The following is a 20,129-nucleotide window of genomic DNA, read 5'->3' on the forward strand; positions in this document are numbered from 1 at the left end:
CATCTCTGAATTGGACAGAAGTGCTGCCTCCTCCTCCACCAGCCAACGAGCTGAATCACTTCCAGGATGAAGACTCTGACGTGGATATGAATTCTGAGGCAGAAGAATGGTGCCCACCTTTACCAGGAAGGACGTATTTGATGGAGAACATTTCAGAAGATTGTCCTCCACCACCCCCTCGTGGGGAAGCTTCTTCTCCAGCACAGTCCTACAGTCAGCAGTCCACGGCAACACTTACCCCGTCCCCCCGAGACGAGCTGCATGAGTCCGAAGATATCCCAAGGCTACAACAGTTTGACCTTCCCCCTCATCCCTGGAGAATACCGGCTGGATCTGTCCCAATGCAGAGTCCCAAGTCCTCCTTTGACACAGTCTAACCTGAGTCTTCATACAGAGGGATGCACGGACATATACGAAACCTCAGCTAAAATCCCACAATCAGCTCAGAGAATGTCAATTACCACAACCCAGTCAACTAAACCTGACAAAATGACTTCCTGAAACCTGTACAAGAAGTAGCAGGATCAGACTCAGAAGGAGGAGAAGGAAAGCTGGATGCTGTAGGGCAAAAGCACTGAGCTCCAAGAAACCTGTCTACCTCAAAACGTCTACCTCAAGACAGACCTAGTCTACCTCAAAGTGTGTACCCTACAGTGGTTCAATGGGCACATGGCCCCCGCACAGAATTGAAGACAAAGATTAATGACCTGATTAGACTGGACTCTCGCCTTAACAGCCAAAATTCCCAGCAGCTGCTTGGCCACCAACAAATCCAACATCAGACAAGCGGGAAAAGCTCACCCACGCCATCCGGCCTGAAGACTTCCCAGTAAGGAACCGGTTGGCGAAGACTACTGCAAAGAAGCTACTCTCAAAATATAGTGAACAGATATGGGGGTTCCAGAAACAATAGCAAGTGATCAGGGACCCACATACACAGCAAACCTGACACAAGAGATCTGATCAGCAGTAGGGTCAGACTTAGGCCTACACACTTCTCACCGTCCCACACCATAGATTAGGTGGGACACTTAAGAGCAGCATGCTAAAAAAATTCTGCCAAAAAACAGACAAACCCTGGCATTAGACACTCCCATAGGCTGAGAAAAAGCTGTCACCAATATGAGACTTTATTTGGGTCTAACCCCCAGGTTAGGGGTATTCTTTACTTGGCAGTTAACTATGCAAAATGATACTTTGTCTGCATGTGTAATTGAATTTATCAAGAATCTTGCTAATGTCCATTCTCGAGTTTTTCTCCTTCATTGCCAGGTCCAGATTCGGTGCCTGGTATGCACGTCCTGAAGTCAGGAGACTGCTGAGTGTTGGTGGAAAAAGTCCGTAAAGAGAAGCACTCGATCCCAGATTTGATGGCCCTTCTCCAAGTGCTGACGCCACCAACCTGGAGGGAAAACCCCCACCCGGATCCACGCATCGCATTGCAGGAAAAGGCCTTCATACCAGAAGGCACACCTGAGCTGGAATGATGCTGTGGATGACCTACCTGACTGAATAAATTACCTACCTGATAGAGAATACACATGCACTGACTGCATAGACTGCTAACTAAGAGACTTTGATTACATTACACCAAACCCCCGTTAGGGACAGATCTCCTGACCGCCCATTTGCGAAAAGTCTGTACAAAGGAGGATGTATGCACTAGGCATATGTCAGTTCACTGGCAGCACAAAAGAGTTGCAGCGCTTTGGGCCAGGAGCAGGATTTTAGGGCAAGTGATATCTAAGGGGGGATTGTTATGGCAATATATAGGTATATGTATTTCATATAGATCTCACTTGCCTGCTATAGGCTATATACTCCATATACTGCTATCTAATATATAAAACTCAAAGTGTGTATGTATGTATGCATGTATGTGTGTATGTGTGTATGTCCGGGATAGGCATCCGCACCGTCGCAGCTATAGCCACAAAATTTGGCAAAGTCACACGTCTGGACCCCGAGAGCGTCCTAAGTAGTGTTGTGAGGCGAAATTTTAACCCCATGCGTTCCAATTCACCAAACAATTTTGCCCCTATCTACATACTGGGGAAAAAGTGTGTGCGCGTCAAGCCCCGCCCCTCATTATGATGTCGTAATGCCCCTATTTGCATAATGGGGAAGCAGTGTGTGCGTATCAAGCCCCGCCCCTCATTATGATGTCACAATGGTTGCCATGGTGACGCTGATGTCATCATAGGTTGCAAGCCCTGCCGCCGCTCATTATGATGTCATAATGGTTGACTATGGGATGGGGGATGTGTGATGGGTATATGGGCACTCGACTATGGGATGGCGGATATGTATGATGGGTGTATGGGCACGGGACTATGGGATGGAGGATATGTATGATGGGTAAATGGGCATGGGACTATGGGATGGCGGATATGTATGATGGGTATATGGGCACGGGACTATGGGATGGTGGATATGTAGATGGGTATATGGGCACGGGACTATGGGATGGCGAATTTGTATGATGGGTATATGGGCATGGGACTATGGGATGGAGAATATGTATGATGGGTATATGGACATGGGACTATGGGATGGCGAATATGTATGATGGGTATATGGGCATGGGACTATGGGATGGAGAATATGTATGATGGGTATATGGGATATGGGCACGGGCCTATGGGATGGAGGATATGTATGATGGGTATTTAGGCACGGGCCTATGGGATGGTGGATATGTATGATGGATATATGGCATGGGACTATGGGATGGAGGATAATTATAATTTGTTATAACTAACCACAGTTAGTTACTATGCCCGGGCAGCACTGGGCTCTTCAGCTAGTATACTTATATACTCTTATATGCACACAGATACATATTTACAGTTTGAACTCTATAACTAGTTGGTGGAAATGACCTCCTGCCCCCTCATGAGAGAATCTGGGGAGCTGATGTGATCTCATGATAGCATAGTCTTGTGACATTTGTCCCAGACACACACAAGAGGAAGTTAGGCCAGATGATCCAAGCCGATACTTGGAGTCTTGCTGACATCACAAGTAAATCATCTGATGCTTAAGTAACCCCATGCTGGACACCCATATATGTTCATGTATTTAAACTGACCAATTAGATAAGAAGTTCAGCCTTTATGTTAATGAGTAACCACTCCTTTGTACGAACTGATAAAAAACCATGAATGTGAATAAACTGGCAGAGTTCTGCTGGAATGAGTTGTTGCTAACCAAGTGTAGCTTCCTCTTTTCCTTTGAGCGCTCAATAAGACTCTGTCTAATTAGGACAGGAAACAGCACGCGCAAGGGTATATCTACCCAAATCAAAATCAATCCACATCAGCTCAGTGGTTAGCACAGTTGCTTTGCAGTGCCATGGTTCTGTATTCAAATCCCACACAGCATAACATCTGCAAGTAGTTTGTATGTTTTCCCCATGTTTGTGGTGGGCTTCTTCGGGTTCTCCGGTTTCCCATCTCAAAGGCATTCTGCTAGGGAAATTCAAATGTGTCCAATGGGGACAATGATGATGTCTGTAAATTAATGGCGCTATATAAGGGGGTAAATAAATACAGTGGGGAAAAAAAGTATTTAGTCAGTCAGCAATAGTGCAAGTTCCACCACTTAAAAAGATGAGAGGCGTCTGTAATTTACATCATAGGTAGACCTCAACTATGGGAGACAAACTGAGAAAAAAAAATCCAGAAAATCACATTGTCTGTTTTTTTTTCATTTTATTTGCATATTATGGTGGAAAATAAGTATTTGGTCAGAAACAAGCAATCAAGATTTCTGGCTCTCACAGACCTGTAACTTCTTCTTTAAGAGTCTCCTCTTTCCTCCACTCATTACCTGTAGTAATGGCACCTGTTTAAACTTGTTATCAGTATAAAAAGACACCTGTGCACACCCTCAAACAGTCTGACTCCAAACTCCACTATGGTGAAGACCAAAGAGCTGTCAAAGGACACCAGAAACAAAATTGTAGCCCTGCACCAGGCTGGGAAGACTGAATCTGCAATAGCCAACCAGCTTGGAGTGAAGAAATCAACTGTGGGAGCAATAATTAGAAAATGGAAGACATACAAGACCACTGATAATCTCCCTCGATCTGGTGCTCCACGCAAAATCCCACCCCGTGGGGTCAGAATGATCACAAGAACGGTGAGCAAAAATCCCAGAACCACGCGGGGGGACCTAGTGAATGAACTGCAGAGAGCTGGGACCAATGTAACAAGGCCTACCATAAGTAACACACTACGCCACCATGGACTCAGATCCTGCAGTGCCAGACGTGTCCCACTGCTTAAGCCTGTACATGTCCGGGCCCATCTGAAGTTTGCTAGAGAGCATTTGGATGATCCAGAGGAGTTTTGGGAGAATGTCCTATGGTCTGATGAAACCAAACTGGAACTGTTTGGTAGAAACACAACTTGTCGTGTTTGGAGGAAAAAGAATACTGAGTTGCATCCATCAAACACCATACCTACTGTAAAGCATGGTGGTGGAAACATCATGCTTTGGGGCTGTTTCTCTGCAAAGGGGCCAGGACGACTGATCCGGGTACATGAAAGAATGAATGGGGCCATGTATCGTGAGATTTTGAGTGCAAACCTCCTTCCATCAGCAAGGGCATTGAAGATGAAACGTGGCTGGGTCTTTCAACATGACAATGATCCAAAGCACACCGCCAGGGCAACGAAGGAGTGGCTTCGTAAGAAGCATTTCAAGGTCCTGGAGTGGCCTAGCCAGTCTCCAGATCTCAACCCTATAGAAAACCTTTGGAGGGAGTTGAAAGTCCGTGTTGCCAAGCGAAAAGCCAAAAACATCACTGCTCTAGAGGAGATCTGCATGGAGGAATGGGCCAACATACCAACAACAGTGTGTGGCAACCTTGTGAAGACTTACAGAAAACGTTTGACCTCTGTCATTGCCAACAAAGGATATATCACAAAGTATTGAGATGAAATTTTGTTTCTGACCAAATACTTATTTTCCACCATAATATGCAAATAAAATGAAAAAAAAAACAGACAATGTGATTTTCTGGATTTTTTTTCTCAGTTTGTCTCCCATAGTTGAGGTCTACCTATGATGTAAATTACAGACGCCTCTCATCTTTTTAAGTGGTGGAACTTGCACTATTGCTGACTGACTAAATACTTTTTTTCCCCACTGTAGATGTGGGACCACATTTACTACTGTATACATTTATGACATGTCCTGTGGATATGCATTCAATGCATGAACTGAATAAAAAAACAACGAACTAAACCAAAATAATGTCCAATAATTAGCAAATTTATTTAGGAAATATACAGAGAGGGGCAGGAAACCAATGCCATGGAAGGGCACAACACAGGGGACACTAGAGTATGTCAATAAAAACAAAATTTGGACCACATATCAAATTTTCAAATAAGCACAATTATGTGCAGTACATGAGGTAAAAGTAAAGTGAAAATGCATAAAAAAGTATGTGCAAAAGTATATATAATATGTGCAAAATGGTATAGAACTAATAAGATAACAATAATAATGCCAAAACGCGTGTCAGGGTGGGCGCATCCTGGGAAATCCATCAGCACATGAGGTAATAGCACTGCACTTCACTTTAGCTACCTTTTTTTGTTCTATTATGTGATACAGTACATTCTCTTTATATAATATCCTACAATGATCCACTGGGCCCATTGTGGTCTCCTGTCATGTGTGGCAAGATTTGTTGATGCACTGGTATTGAATTGCATGCACTTGCACCTTATTGTTATCTTATTAGTCCTATACCATTTTGCACATATTATATATATTTTTGCACATACATTTTTATGTATTTGCACTTACTTGTACCTCATGTACTGCACATAATTGTGCTTATATGAAAATTTGGTATGTGGTCCAGATTTTGCTTTTATTGATATACTCTGATGTCCCCTGTGTTGTGCCCCTTCCATGGCATTGGTTTCCTGCCCCTTTCTGTATATTCCCTAAATAAATTTGCTAATTATTGGACATTATTTCGATTTGGTTCGTTGTTTTTTATTCAATTTTTTCCGAGTTGTCCTCCATTTATATCCATGAGTGCACAAAGTATATGGGAGTTTTTTTATTTTTAGTATATATTTATTTGGTGCCCTTTGCCTTGAGTTTGTTTAAATGTATGAATTGAGAATAGCCCTTTTAAGATCAAATATTTTGCTGGCAGTTTCACGTAAACTTGAATTGACTGGTGGTCAATCTGTATAATAATAGACTAACTATAGAATATATTTTATTTGCAGTTTTGCCATCCCTTCAACCCCTTCTCATCAGAGCCAATTTTATTTTTTTGTGCTTTTGTTTGTTCCTTTTATTCTTCCTTAATCCATACACTTTTCTCCATCTCCATAGTCATATGAAGGCTTGTTTTTAGCAGGACAAATTTTAGTGTTGAATGTCACTTTTCACTTTTCCATATAATGTACTGAAAAACAAGACTAACATTGCAAGGAGAGCAAACAGTGAAAAAAACCCCTGCAATTCCACCAGTGTTTTTTTATGATTAATTTTTTTCAGTATTTATTGTGCAGTAAAATTGAACTGGTAACTTAATTTTTGTCGGTCAGTACAATTATGACAATTCCAAATTATTGATATAGTTTTTTTCTTTATTACTGCTTTTTTAAAAATTCAGAACTTTAGAACTTAAAAAAAATGCAGTTGCCATTTTCGGAGACGCTTTTCTTTATTTTAATGTGGATGGGGCTGCACGAGGGCCTGTTTCTTGTGGAGCAAACTGTAGTTTTTATTGGTATCATTTTGGAGTACATATGAGTTTTTGATTGCTTTTTACTACTTTTTTTAAGATGTGAAGTGACTGAAAAATAGCAGTTATGACTGTATTTTTTTCCCCCATTTTTGAATTAGAAAAAAGGGTAGAAGCTAATAATAGGATGTCATGCTGCTAAGAGTCGTAGTAGTCAGCAATAATATATGATATAACTCGTTAATTGTGTTGAAACAGATCTTAAGTTAGGAAAATTGATGTAAAATTCAAGTTACAATCTGCAAGATTTCATATATTTTCAGACTTTCTGATATGATTGAAGTAGCATTTTGGAAAAGAGTGATAAAAAGTGATGGTTCAAATTGCATTTTAAAGTGGATAGTCAATCAATGCGGTGACTGGCACAAGGTGAAGGAAATGATCTAATGGCTGGACAGATCAGAATCCTAACGGCTGAATTCAGAATGGATTGGAGTGTGATAGCTTATTACATTTAGTGAATTCAGTGACACTCATGTACAGTATAAAGGCTCATTCAGACACCAGTCTTTCACGTTTGACTTCTAGCCATGATTTTCACGCTCGAGTTCTATTCGTGTTTTTTCACATATAGAACTCATACCTTTTATAGTCTACTGTGTTGTTTTCAAGTCTGTGTATATTTGGTGAATAGTTTGGTCTGCAAAAATACTTGGAGATGTCAGTTTTTCATTTAAGTCATTGATCAAGACTATGGAGCTGTGAAAAAGTTGGAGGTAACTCAGCTGGGATCTGTGTGTTGTCCATTTTTCATGGACTGCTTGATATGAGAAGCTTGAGAAGCCTCCATCATTTATATTTGCATTCGAACAAAAACGGATAAAAACTGACACACTGACTAAACTCTGATGAAAATCTGAAGAATCAACTGATGGATAGTTTTTTATTTTTTTTGTGCGTACAAGAAAAATCACTGATGTCTGGAGGAGATCCAAATTGTGGTACTTTTAGCGATTTTGGGTTGTGCTAACTAGAGGTGCAAAAGATGAAGAAAAGTTTCTCTACCACAGCAGAAGTTGAGCGCACTGTTGGATTTACCCATCTTTGAAGGCCAAGAAAGAGGGACAAGTAATGTAATGTGCAATTTCAATTTTTCACTTTTTCCAATATTCTACCCTTGTCTAGGTCTTGCAATGGGGCTTTTAGTGGCAATTAAAGAGAGACACTATGTGGCAGGATATCTCTATGGAGATTTGAGGTAGAAAAAGCTCTTACTTGGTGAGAGGGAGACAGTGGGTGGCAGGGGCTCTTGGTGGGGGTTACAGGGAGACAGTGAGTGGCAGACTGTCTTGTTGGGTATTAGAGGGAGACATTAGGTGGCATGGGCTTTTGGTGGAGATTAGAGGGAAACAGTGGGTGGCAGGGGCTCTTGGTGGGGATAAAAATGAGACAGTGGGTATCAGGAAGTTTTGGTGGGAATTAGAGGGAGACACTGGGTGGCAGAGACTTTTGGAGGGATAATAGGTGAAAGGGATGCTTGGGGAATTGAATGAGACAGTGGTTGGCAGGAGCTCTTGGTTGAAATTAAAGGGAGACAGTCGGTAGCAGGGATTCTTGGTGGGGATTAGAGGTAGACACTGGGTGGCAGGGGTTCTTGCTGGAAATTAGAGGGAAACAGTTGATGGCAGGGGCTTTTGGTGGGGATTAGAGGCAAGCAGTGGGTGGCAGTGGCTCTTGGTGGAGATTAGAAGGAGACAGTGCTTGGCAGAGGATCTTGATGGTGATTAAAGGGAGATTGTCTTCTTTATTGCCTGCTGCTGCCTTTTAATTCTTGTTCTCTTGGTTCTGATTTCTGGCTTTTCCTAACTATCATCATGGCTTGACCTTCAGATATCACATCTGAGACTTTTGTTCTTCAAGTTTGGACTACCTGCTATTCCTAACTACACTTCTACTTTGGCTGCCAGATATCATGTGTGACACTTGTTGTTCCCTTGGTTTTGACACCTGGCTATTCATGACAATGCTGCAGCCTTGATCCCTTGGATACAATAACTGGTACCTGAAATTTTTTTCCTGGCGACTATGCCAATCCTCTAAACAACTAAGCAATTTTCACCTGCTCCACTGCTGCCAATCAGGTATTATTCTGATGACCCTGACCTTGGGATTCATCTACTGCTAAGTCCAATCTTCTTTGACAGTTGAAGAGCACGGAATTCCCTATAGAAAAAAATAACCAAGCTTGTTGTCTGCCATTCTAAATGTAGAAATCCATCAAACCTTTATTCTATGAAGGCATCATAGAGATGGTAGAGAAGTTTGGTCACTTTATTCTAGATTTGTTCTGTCCTGGCTTTAGCTAATGTTAAGTGGACTTGTCACTTAATAAACTGCTGCCTTTGGTAAATTACTCCAGTGTCTTTTTTTCCTTTGTATTGTTGCTAAACTTTTTCCAAACTTACAATTGGTGTCCCTGCCATTTGATCTGTCTCATGTGATGTAAACCGTAAACTATTCCTGACAAACATTTTCATCTAATCAAAAAATCTGAAATTATCCTAAGCGGACATGTTACCACTCCTTGAGTAAAAGGCAATTAATGATTGCAGGCACACTAAAATAGGTGATAATAAACATTAAAGGCAGTGAAGTAATAAGTAACTGCAGTGACCTGTGATAAAATCTTTAATTAAAGTTAACGTGATAAAAAAACAGCAAACAAAACGTGCAGAGAAAACCGCATCGCTGAACAGTTGGGTGCAGGGTTGTTTGCTGGTTTTATGTGCAATGAATACATTTTCCGGACCTCTGCTCTTGGATTGACTGCTCATCTCCATTAAGGTTTTTTTCTGTCTTTCCTAAAATCATTCTCTTATGTGAAGGCTCAACAGTGTTCAAGAGAACAGACAGCTTCTGCAAGGAGATTTAAAGAAAAGGGCCTGTACACAAAATGTGAAATTTTATACATAAGAAGGATAAATGTTTCCTCATAGAACTCATAAAACCATGTCTGGTTTAGACATTTTACATTTACTAGTCTCCATTGAATACCTTATATATTTCAGCCTCAAACCATAATATTATAATATATATATATATATATATATATATATATATATATATATATATATATATATAATTTATTTCTTTTTTTACTGGAAATGGTCTATAGAACTCTGTTCATGTAAAAAAATATATAGAAAATGATCATGGACCTGACTTTAGAATCATGATGCAAGTACTTTAAAATACATTATTTAAGGTGTACCTGTTATTTTGGGTGACTTTTCAAAATAAGTTGTTACGTGCTTGATTCTGGTCATTGTATAACTTGTATCATACATTTTTCACAAGTTATCCCCTCTGCATGTTCTGTCTTTAATTTTCAGTCTCTGAGCTAGTGGATGGAGACTAGTTGCTATGATGTCTCCATACACAGTACACAGAGACTTGGGGAATTCCTGCCCTCTTGTCTCTGTGTAGCATATACAGGAGCACTGCACAGTATAGCTGTGACTCCAGCACCAGGAGTTAGGTAAATCACTAGAAAGCGTCAACACCACCGGTCTCTCTGTTTCACTCTGCTCTCCCCTTCCCACCTCTCTATGGGCTTCAATAGGCAGCTGATTCTGATACTACAGTGAACTGAGGAGTAGTGGCATAACTAGAGTCTTGTGGGCTTCAGTACAACATTTGGACCTGGACCAAACCAGCATGTTGGTCAGATTTACATCCGCTGCCAGGAAGGTCAAACAAGGGTAAGACACTTCTCTATTCCCTTGGGTTATTTCCTATAGTTAGTTAATTAATTGCATTCAACTGTACCGACCTGGCATTATATATATATATATTTGTTGTGACCATTCCATTATACATTGTGTTTTTAAACGGTTTCGATTCAAAGTTATTTTTTAAAGGTTTTTTTTTCTTCTTTGGTTTTCTGTGATTGATATAACTTGTTTATATAATTTAGGTGTTCTAGTCTACCCCACCAGCATGTTGGTCAGATTTACAGGCCCCTGTAATAATGCCCCCCTTCCTGGCCCCCTTCATTTAATAATGCCGCCCATCTTGACCCCATCCTGTAATAATGTCCCTTATCCTGGCCACTTGAGAATGTGGTACAATCTAATCTTTTCAGAGGTTTCCCAGCAAAGAATTCTACTTGAACTCATCATGACAGTGAAAAAGTTGGATTATAACATAGTGACGTCTGTACTGAACTATACTGGGCTGCAAGACATACATTAGCATGTAGTTGTCATTGTTTAAAAAATATTTGCGATCTGAGATCGAATATAGTTTTTTTCTATCAACATGAGAGGACCTTTGCTCTACTCTTACATCACTGTACGCAATTATACCTTCAAAATGTTGGGTAATCGAGTTAGTCTAGTTCTCCTACCTTTGAAATACAGTATAATGACAGGGTAGAGTTTGTGCAGGGCTGAGAATCAAAGGATAATACAAATAAGACTCTTCTTCTAATGGCTAAATCTAAGACTCTTCCAATGATGGCATGAAACAGGGACTTCTTGTTGAAAACAGCTATGCTTTGCTCAAATTAGTGCTGTGGGAAAGGGTAGATGAGTATAGGGGGCTTCCTATCAGTTACCCACCCTACTTAGTTAGACCTTTTTGTCAGATTTCTTGCTATTACACAAAGAGGGAGATATCTGTCAGGTGAAGAGTAGTGATGAGTGAGTATACTCGTTGCTCAGGTTTTTCCGAGCATGCTCGAATGTCCTCCGAGTATTTTGGCGTGCTCGGAGATTTAGTTTTCTTTGTCTCATCTGCATGATTTGCGATTGCTAGACAGGCTAAATACATGTGGGAATTCCCAAACAAACAGGCATTCCACACATGTATTCAAGCTGTCTAGCACTCGCAAATCATGCAGATGAGACAAAGAAAACGAAATCTCCAAGCACGCCAAAATACTCGGAGGATTCCCGAGCATGCTCGGAAAAACCTGAGCAACGAGTATACTTGCTCATCACTAGTGAAGAGGAAGTCTGACTGCTTTGGATCCCCCAAGCCCAAGATTAGGTTGGGCACATGAGCACTGGTGCAGGAGGCAGTTGAGACAAGCGGGAAACAGGTAGTAGAAGCAGTGGAGACAGAAGGCAGACAGGAGACAGAGAAGCAGTTAGCAGAGGTACTGGAGATCACCAGCAGACAGGAGATCGTGAAGCAGATAGCAGAGGTACTGGAGACTGCAGGCTGACAGGATGCTGGAACACTAAAAGTCTTAATACCAAAACACAGATGTGAGGCTTGATAGGCCTTAGTCCAGGTTCACATTGCGTTAATGCAGTCCGTTCAGCGCATAGCGTTGATGGACTGCATTAACGCTACTGTCATTTTGTGATCTCGCTTAGCGATCATGCTAGCGAAGCTTCCGTGTCTGTGCTAGCGGTGACAGACCCCCCGAACGCTGCAGCCCGCGTCCGAGGGTCCATCACAGAATGACGGCACATTGCGAACACATGCCAATTATGGCATGCGTTAGCGATGCACTACATAATGGCGGTCTATGGCTGCGCTAACGCATCCGTTACATAGCGTTAGTGCCGCTATGTAACAGATGCCGTCAGCGCATTGCCATTAGCGCAATGTGAACCCAGCCTTATATAAGCCCAAAAAGACGATCACATGGGAAAACTTTGGGCTGCCTGCAAAATCTAACGTGGAGCACAGAAGAGTTCAGCGGACCAGGGTGAGGGGAGAAATGCCTTGATCCCAGACAGGAGTGTAACATTGACTTTGTTTCATGCTGCTCATACTCCTGGAAGAAGGATTCCCTTAGACAGTTTTGGCCAAAAGTATTGACACCCCTGCAATTTTGTCAGATAATACTCAGTTTCTTCCTGAAAATTATTGCAAACACAAATTCTTTGTTATTATTATCTTCATTTAATTTGTCTTAAATGAAAAACACAAAAAGAATTGTCCTAAAGCCAAATTGGATATAATTCCACACCAAACATAATAAAGAGGGTGGACAAAAGTATTGGCACTGTTCAAAAAATCATGTGATGCTTCTCTAATTTGTGTAATTAACAGCACCTGTAACTTACCTGTGGCACCTAACAGGTGTTGGCAATAACTAAATCACACTTGCAGCCAGTTGACATGGATTAAAGTTGACTCAACCTCTGTCCTGTGTCCTTGTGTGTACCACATTGAGCATGGAGAAAAGAAAGAAGACCAAAGAACTGTCTGAGGACTTGAGAAACCAAATTGTGAGGCAGCATGAGCAATCTCAAGGCTACAAGTCCATCTCCAAAGACCTGAATGTTCCTGTGTCTACCGTGCGCAGTGTCATCAAGAAGTTTAAAGCCCATGGTACTGTGGCTAACCTCCCTAGATTTGGACGGAAAAGAAAAATTGACAAGAGATTTCAATGCAAGATTGTGCGGATGTTGGATAAAGAACCTCGACTAACATCCAAACAAGTTCAAGCTGCCCTGCAGTCCAAGGGCACAACAGTGTCAACCCGTACTATCCATCGGCGGCTGAATGAAAAGGGACTGTATGGTAGGAGACCCAGGAACACCCCACTTCTTACCCCGAGACATAAAAAAGCCAGGCTGGAGTTTGCCAAAACTTACCTGAAAAAGCCTAAAACGTTTTGGAAGAATGTTCTCTGGTCAGATGAGACAAAAGTAGAGCTTTTTGGGCAAAGGCATCAACATAGAGTTTACAGGAGAAAAAAAGAAGCATTCAAAGAAAAAAACACGGTCCCTACAGTCAAACATGGTGGAGGTCCCTGATGTTTTGGGGTTGCTTTGCTGCCTCTGGCATTGGACTGCTTGACCCTGTGCATGGCATTATGAAGTCTGAAGACTACGAACAAATTTTGCAGCATAATGTAGTGCCCAGTGTGAGAAAGCTGGGTCTCCCTCAGAGGTCATGGGTCTTCCAGCAGGACAATGACCCAAAACACACTTCAAAAAGCACTAGAAAATGGTTTGAGAGAAAGCACTGGAGACTTCTAAGGTGGCCAGCAATGAGTCCAGACCTGAATCCCATAGAACACCTGTGGAGAGATCTAAAAATGGCAGTTTGGAGAAGGCACCCTTCTAATATCAGGGACCTGGAGCAGTTTGCCAAAGAAGAATGGTCTAAAATTCCAGCAGAGCATTGTAAGAAACTCATTGATGGTTACCGGAGGCGGTTGGTCGCAGTTATTTTGGCTAAAGGTTGTGCAACCAAGTATTAGGCTGAGGGTGCCAATACTTTTGTCTGGCCCATTTTTGGAGTTTTGTGTGAAATGATCAATGTTTTGCTTTTTGCTTCATTCTCTTTTGTGTTTTTTCATTTAAGACAAATTAAATGAAGATAATAATACCAAAGAATTTGTGTTTGCAATCATTTTCAGGAAGAAACTGAGTATTATCTGACAAAATTGCAGGGGTGTCAATACTTTTGGCCACAACTGTAGGCTATATTGTGGTACTTCGTTAGCTTTTCTAAAGTCGATGCAGAGAATGAAGATGATTCTGTTCTGGGTTCATTGCAAAAATGTAAATGCTTATACAATATTGCAATGAAAAAAATCTGTAGTGTAATTTTCTAATGGGAACACAACATCCTGTCTTATTGCAGTAGACAGAACTTTGGTTTTGTTGTACTTATTGACAAATTATAAAATAATTTTACATGTCTATAACTTCATATTTATACTGTATGATATCTGAGAAATGGTCAGGCAGAAATGGAGTTCCTGCTGATTAGAAGATATCTACACAAAGGCTATTTAAAAATGATTATTTAGGGGGCGTCAATTATTTTTACTCATATTTATTGAAACAGTTCACTATTCCAAAATGCTGAAGATGACATTTTGCGAAATATTCAATAATCTTTCTTTAGTGACTTTTGACATTGATGGATTGGAGGAGCTACTTCTTACACTTGAATTTCAAATCACTTCATATACACTAAATTGCCACCGCGCAACCAGTGATAGATTGCTCTATTTTACTATTTCTATTAATGAATACTTTGATATTTAGTGTGCTCATTACTTGCAGGAGAAGTTCAACCTGCTCCCTCTCATGATATTTACAACCCTATTGCAGTCTATAAGGTTACACGTTCTATCATAAAATGAGCCACATTCCTCAATATTTATGCTGGATTATCCAGCCCGTATCATTGCATTAGGGACTATGCATTTTATCAGTAGTGAGTCTAATGAGACAAATTATGTCATCTGATGAGGGACGTTTTCCATGAAACATTGTTATAGCTTACACTGAAAATTACCAAAAATAGATTTGCATAATCCTCACTCTAAATGACTTCAAAGTTCATAAACTTTCAAGAAAAAAAATCCAATTAATGTTAAATCAGAGATAGGGCTTATTTGTTTCCATTTTACTGAGTCTTTCATTAAATGAGCCGCTATTCATTGTATCATTTGGCACAGCATGTTTCTGATAAATTTAACTTCATTCTCAAAGTATTATACATAGATATTAGTACCCTGAGGTTTCCTTGTTATGTCAGATTGCTCAACATTAGGTATGTGGAAATTTATGGGCAAATTAGTAGTCCAATTTAGCTAAAATATAAGGCACATACTAGATCAGAGAGGCAAGGAAGTGTATAATCACACATTATATTAAATGTGGCATCTTGTAACTTATGCCTGAATTACTCATGAAAAGAAAGATTTAGCTTCAGCAAGATCATCATCAGATGCTTGTAATCTAAGGGGTAACTTTTCTGTTTGTGGAGAATGACATGCCTGGCATGCCAGTGTAAGGAGGCTTATAAGCCACGCAATGCTCCCATGGGAAACTGAGGCAATTTGGACATCAGATACTTAAGATTGCACTGTACATTGTCTTCTTCAGGGCTCAAAGGAAGTGTAAATCAAGGATCATTCTGCGGAGGATTAAGTTTGAGTTGAATTTCCTGAAACTATTGGTTCTAAGAAAATTTAAACACTTTCCAATTCAATTAGCAAAAAAAAAAAAAAATGCATGGCTGTCGTTTTTGGTGAACAGTTTAGGTTTGGCAAATGGTAAATAAAAAAACAAAATGAAAACTAATTTTCACCCCAATGATCAAGTCTTCAACCCATATGCTTCTAGCTGCCTGCCATCTGGTCCACCATCGTGCGCTGCATCTTCGGCCTCTTCTCTATAAGCCAAGACTTCTGGCCACGATTATGCCTTGGGGTTCACTAGTTGTCATAGAAGCAAAATAAGAAAGAAATATGCAAATGCTATTGGATTTGAATGTAATGAAATGTGATGGCAGGAGACCCAGGAGGAACCTACTGCTGACACCGACATAAAAATGCTAGGCTGCACTTTGCCAAAATGTACACGAGTAAGCCAAAGTTCTTCTGAGAAAGCGTCTTATGGACAAATGAGACCAAGACAGAGTTTTTGGCAAAGCACATCATTCTGAAAATGGAATGAGGCCTTCAAAGAAAAGAACATAGTACCTACAGTCAAATATGGTGGAGGTTCAAAAATGTTTTGGAGCTATTTTGCTGCAACTGGCATTAGGTGTCTTAACAGTGTGCAAGGAATCATGAAATCTGAAGATTAGCAAAAAATTTTGAGTTGCAATGTAGTGTCCAGTGTCAGGAAGCTGGGTTTGCATTCTAGGCCAGGGTCTTCCAGCAGGACATTGACCCCAAACATACTTCAAGAAGCACCAAAAAATGGATGGAAGCAAAGCACTGGAAAGTTCTGAAGTGACCAGCAATGAGTCCGGATCTAATTCCCATTGGACATCTGTGGTGAGATCTTAAAATTGCTGTTGGGAGAAGGCACTCTTCAAATATAAGAGTCCTGGAGCAGTTTGCAAAAGAAGAGTGAAACAGAATTCCAGTTGAGAGCTGTAAGCATTTTGTTGATGGTTATAGGAAGCGATTGATTGCAGTTATTTATTCCAAACGTTGTCCAACCAAATATTAGGTTGAGGGTGCCAACAATTTTGTCTGGCTCATTATTGGGGTTTTGTGTGAAATTATGTCCAATTTTTATTTTTTTGTCAGTTTATTTTGCGTTGTTCCAATACACACTAAGAAAATAACCATGTGTTTAACAAAATGTGTGATTGCAATAATTTTCTGGGAGAAATACTTCAGTTTCTGCAACATTTTCAAGGGTGCAAACAGTTTCGGTGATGACGGTAGATGGGATGTAAGTCAGTCACTCTATACTGTATAAGAAAACGGTGCCAGGATAGGATACCACTCCAATTAATCAATGAAGAGAAAATCCGGTACTCTTTTGAGTTGCTGAAAAACAATATCATATTTATTAACCCCTTCACCCCCAAGGGTGGTTTGCACGTTCATGACCGGGCCAATTTTTACAATTCTGACCACTGTCCCTTTATGAGGTCATAACTCTGGAACGCTTCCATGGATCCCGGTGATTCTGACATTTTTTTCTCGTGACATATTGTACTTCATGATAGTGGTACAATTTCATTCAAATAACTTGCGTTTTTTTGTGAAAAAAAAGGAAATTTGGCGAAAATTTTGAAAATTTCGCAATTTTCCAACTTTGAATTTTTATGCCCTTAAATCACAGAGATACGGCACACAAAAAACTTGATAACTAACATTTCCCACATGTTTACTTTACATCAGCACAATTTTGGAACCAAAATTTTTTTGTTAGGAAGTTATAAGGGTTAAAAATTGACCAGCGATTTCTCATTTTTGCAACACCATTTTATTTTTACGGACCACATCACATTTGAAGCCGCTTTGAGGGGTCTATATGATAGAAAATACCCAAAAGTGACACCATTCTAAAAACTGCACCCCTCAAGGTGCTCAAAACCACATTCAAGAAGTTTATTAAGCCTTTAGGTGCGTCACAGGAATTTTTTTGAATATTTAAAAAAAATGAACCTCTAACTTTTTTTCACAAAAAAATTACTTCAGGTTCAATTTTTTTTATTTTACCAAGGGTAACAGGAGAAATTGGACTGCAAAAGTTATTGTGCAATTTGTCCTGAGTATGCTGATACCTGATATGTGGGGGGGAACGACTGTTTCGGCGCATGGCAGAGCTCAGAATGGAAGGAGCGCCGTTTGACTTTTTCAATGCAAAATTGGCTGGAATTCAGATCGGACGCCATGTCATGTTTGGAGAGCCCCTGATATACCTAAACAGTGGAAACCCCCTACAAGTGACCCCATTTTGGAAACTAGACCCCCCAAGGAACTTATCTAGATATGTGGTGGGAACTTTGAACCCACAAGGGCTTCACAGAAGTTTATAACGTACAGCGGTACAATTAAAAAATCATATTTTTTCCACAAAAATGATCTTTTCACCCCAATTTTTATTTTCCCAAGGGTAACAGGACCCTAAAAGATATTGTGCAATTTGTCCTGAGTACGCTGATACCCCATATGTGGGGGTAAACCACTATTTGGGCACATGGCAGAGCTCGGAAGGGAAGCAGCGCCATTTGACGTTTTTGGCTGGAATTGAGATCGGACACCATGTCGCGATTGGAAAACCCCTGATGTACCAAAACAGTGGAAACCCCCCACAAATGACAAATTTTGTAAACTAGACCCCCCAAGGAACTTATCTAGATGTGTGGTGAGCACTTTGAACCCCCAAGGGCTTCACAGAAGTTTATAATGCCAGGTCATGAAAATAAAAAAATCGTATTTTTTCCACAAACATGATCAATTAGTCCCCAATTTTTTTTATTTTCCCAAGGGTAACAGGAGAAATTGAACCCCTAAAGTTGTTGTCCAATTTGTCCTGAGTACGCTGACACCCCATATGTGGGAGAAAACTACTGTATGGACACACGTCGGGGCTCAGAAGGGAAGTAGTGACGTTTTGGAATGCAGACTTTGATGGAGTGGTCTGCGGGTGTCATGTGCGTTTGGAGAGCCCCTGATGTACCTAAACTATTGAAACTCCCCACAAGTGACCCCATTTTGGACACTAGACCCCCCACAGAACTTCTCTAGATGTGTGCTGAGCACATTGAACCCCCAAGTGCTTCACAGAAGTTTATAACGCTCGGACGTGAAAATTTGTCATTTTTTTCCACAAAAATGATATTTTTGCCCCCAATTTTTTATTTTCCTAAGGGTAACAGGAGAAATTGGACCCAAAAGTTGTTTTGCAATTTGTCCTGAGTAGGCTGATACCCTACATGTGGGGGTAAAACACTGTTTGGGCGCATGACAGAGCTTGGAAGGGAAGGAGCACCATTTGACTTTTTCAACTCAGAATTGGCTGGAATTGAGATCAGATGCCATGTTGCATTTGGAGAGCCCCTGATGTGCCCAAACAGTGGAAACCCCCCAATTCTAACTCCAACCCTAACGCCAACACACCCCTAACCCTAATCTCAGCCCTAACCCTAGCCCTAACCCTAGCCCTAACCCTAACCCTAACCCTAGCCCTAGCCCTAACCCTAACCCTAACCCTATCCCTAGCCCTAACCCTAACCCTAATGGGAAAATGGAAATAAATACATTTTCTTTTAAGTTTATTATTTTTCCCTAACTAAGGGGGTGATAACAGGGGGTTTGATTTACTATTTATGGCGGTTTTTATGTTTGGCAGCTGTCGCACGCTAAAAGACGCTTTTTATTGTAAAAATAGTTTTTGCATCACCACATATTGAGAGCTATAATTTTTCCGTATTTTGACCCACCGAGTCATGTGAGGTCTTATTTTTTGCGGGACGAGTTGACGTTTTTATTGTTACCATTTTCGGGCACGTGACATTTTTTGATCGCTTTTTATTCCGATTTTTGGGACACAGAATGAACAAAAACCAGCGTTTCATGAATTTCTTTTGGGGGGTGCGTTTACACCGTCCTGCGTGCGGTAAAATTGATAAAGCGGTTTTATTCTTCAGGTCGGTACGGTTACAGCGATACCTCATTTAGGTCATTTTTTTATGTTTTGGTGGTTTTATGCAATGAAAACTATTTTATATAAAAAATAATTATTTTTGCATTGCTTTATTCTGCGAGCTATAACTTTTTTACTTTTTTGCTGATGATGCTGTATTGTGGCTCGTTTTTTGCGGGACAAGATGTCGTTTTCAGCGGTACCATGGATATTTATATGCGTCTTTTTGATCGCGCGTTATTACACTTTTTGTTTGGCGGTATGATAATAAATCATTATTTTTTGCTTCGTTTTTTATTTTTATTTTTTAAGGGGTTCGCTAAAGGGGTTAACTAATGGGACAGTTTTATAGGGCGGGTCGTTACGGACGCGGCGAAACCTAATATGTGTACTTTTATTGTTTTTTTTTTTATTTCCAAAAAATGGATTTATTGGGGGAATATTTTTTTTTTCTAATTTATTTGGCGATTTTTTTAAAATTATTTTAACACTTTTTTTATTTATTTTTTTAACTTTATTACATA

Source organism: Dendrobates tinctorius, unplaced genomic scaffold, assembly GCF_039654945.1.
Source record: "Dendrobates tinctorius isolate UK_male_01 unplaced genomic scaffold, ASM3965494v1 ptg000070l, whole genome shotgun sequence".
NCBI classification, from domain to species: domain Eukaryota; kingdom Metazoa; phylum Chordata; class Amphibia; order Anura; family Dendrobatidae; genus Dendrobates; species Dendrobates tinctorius.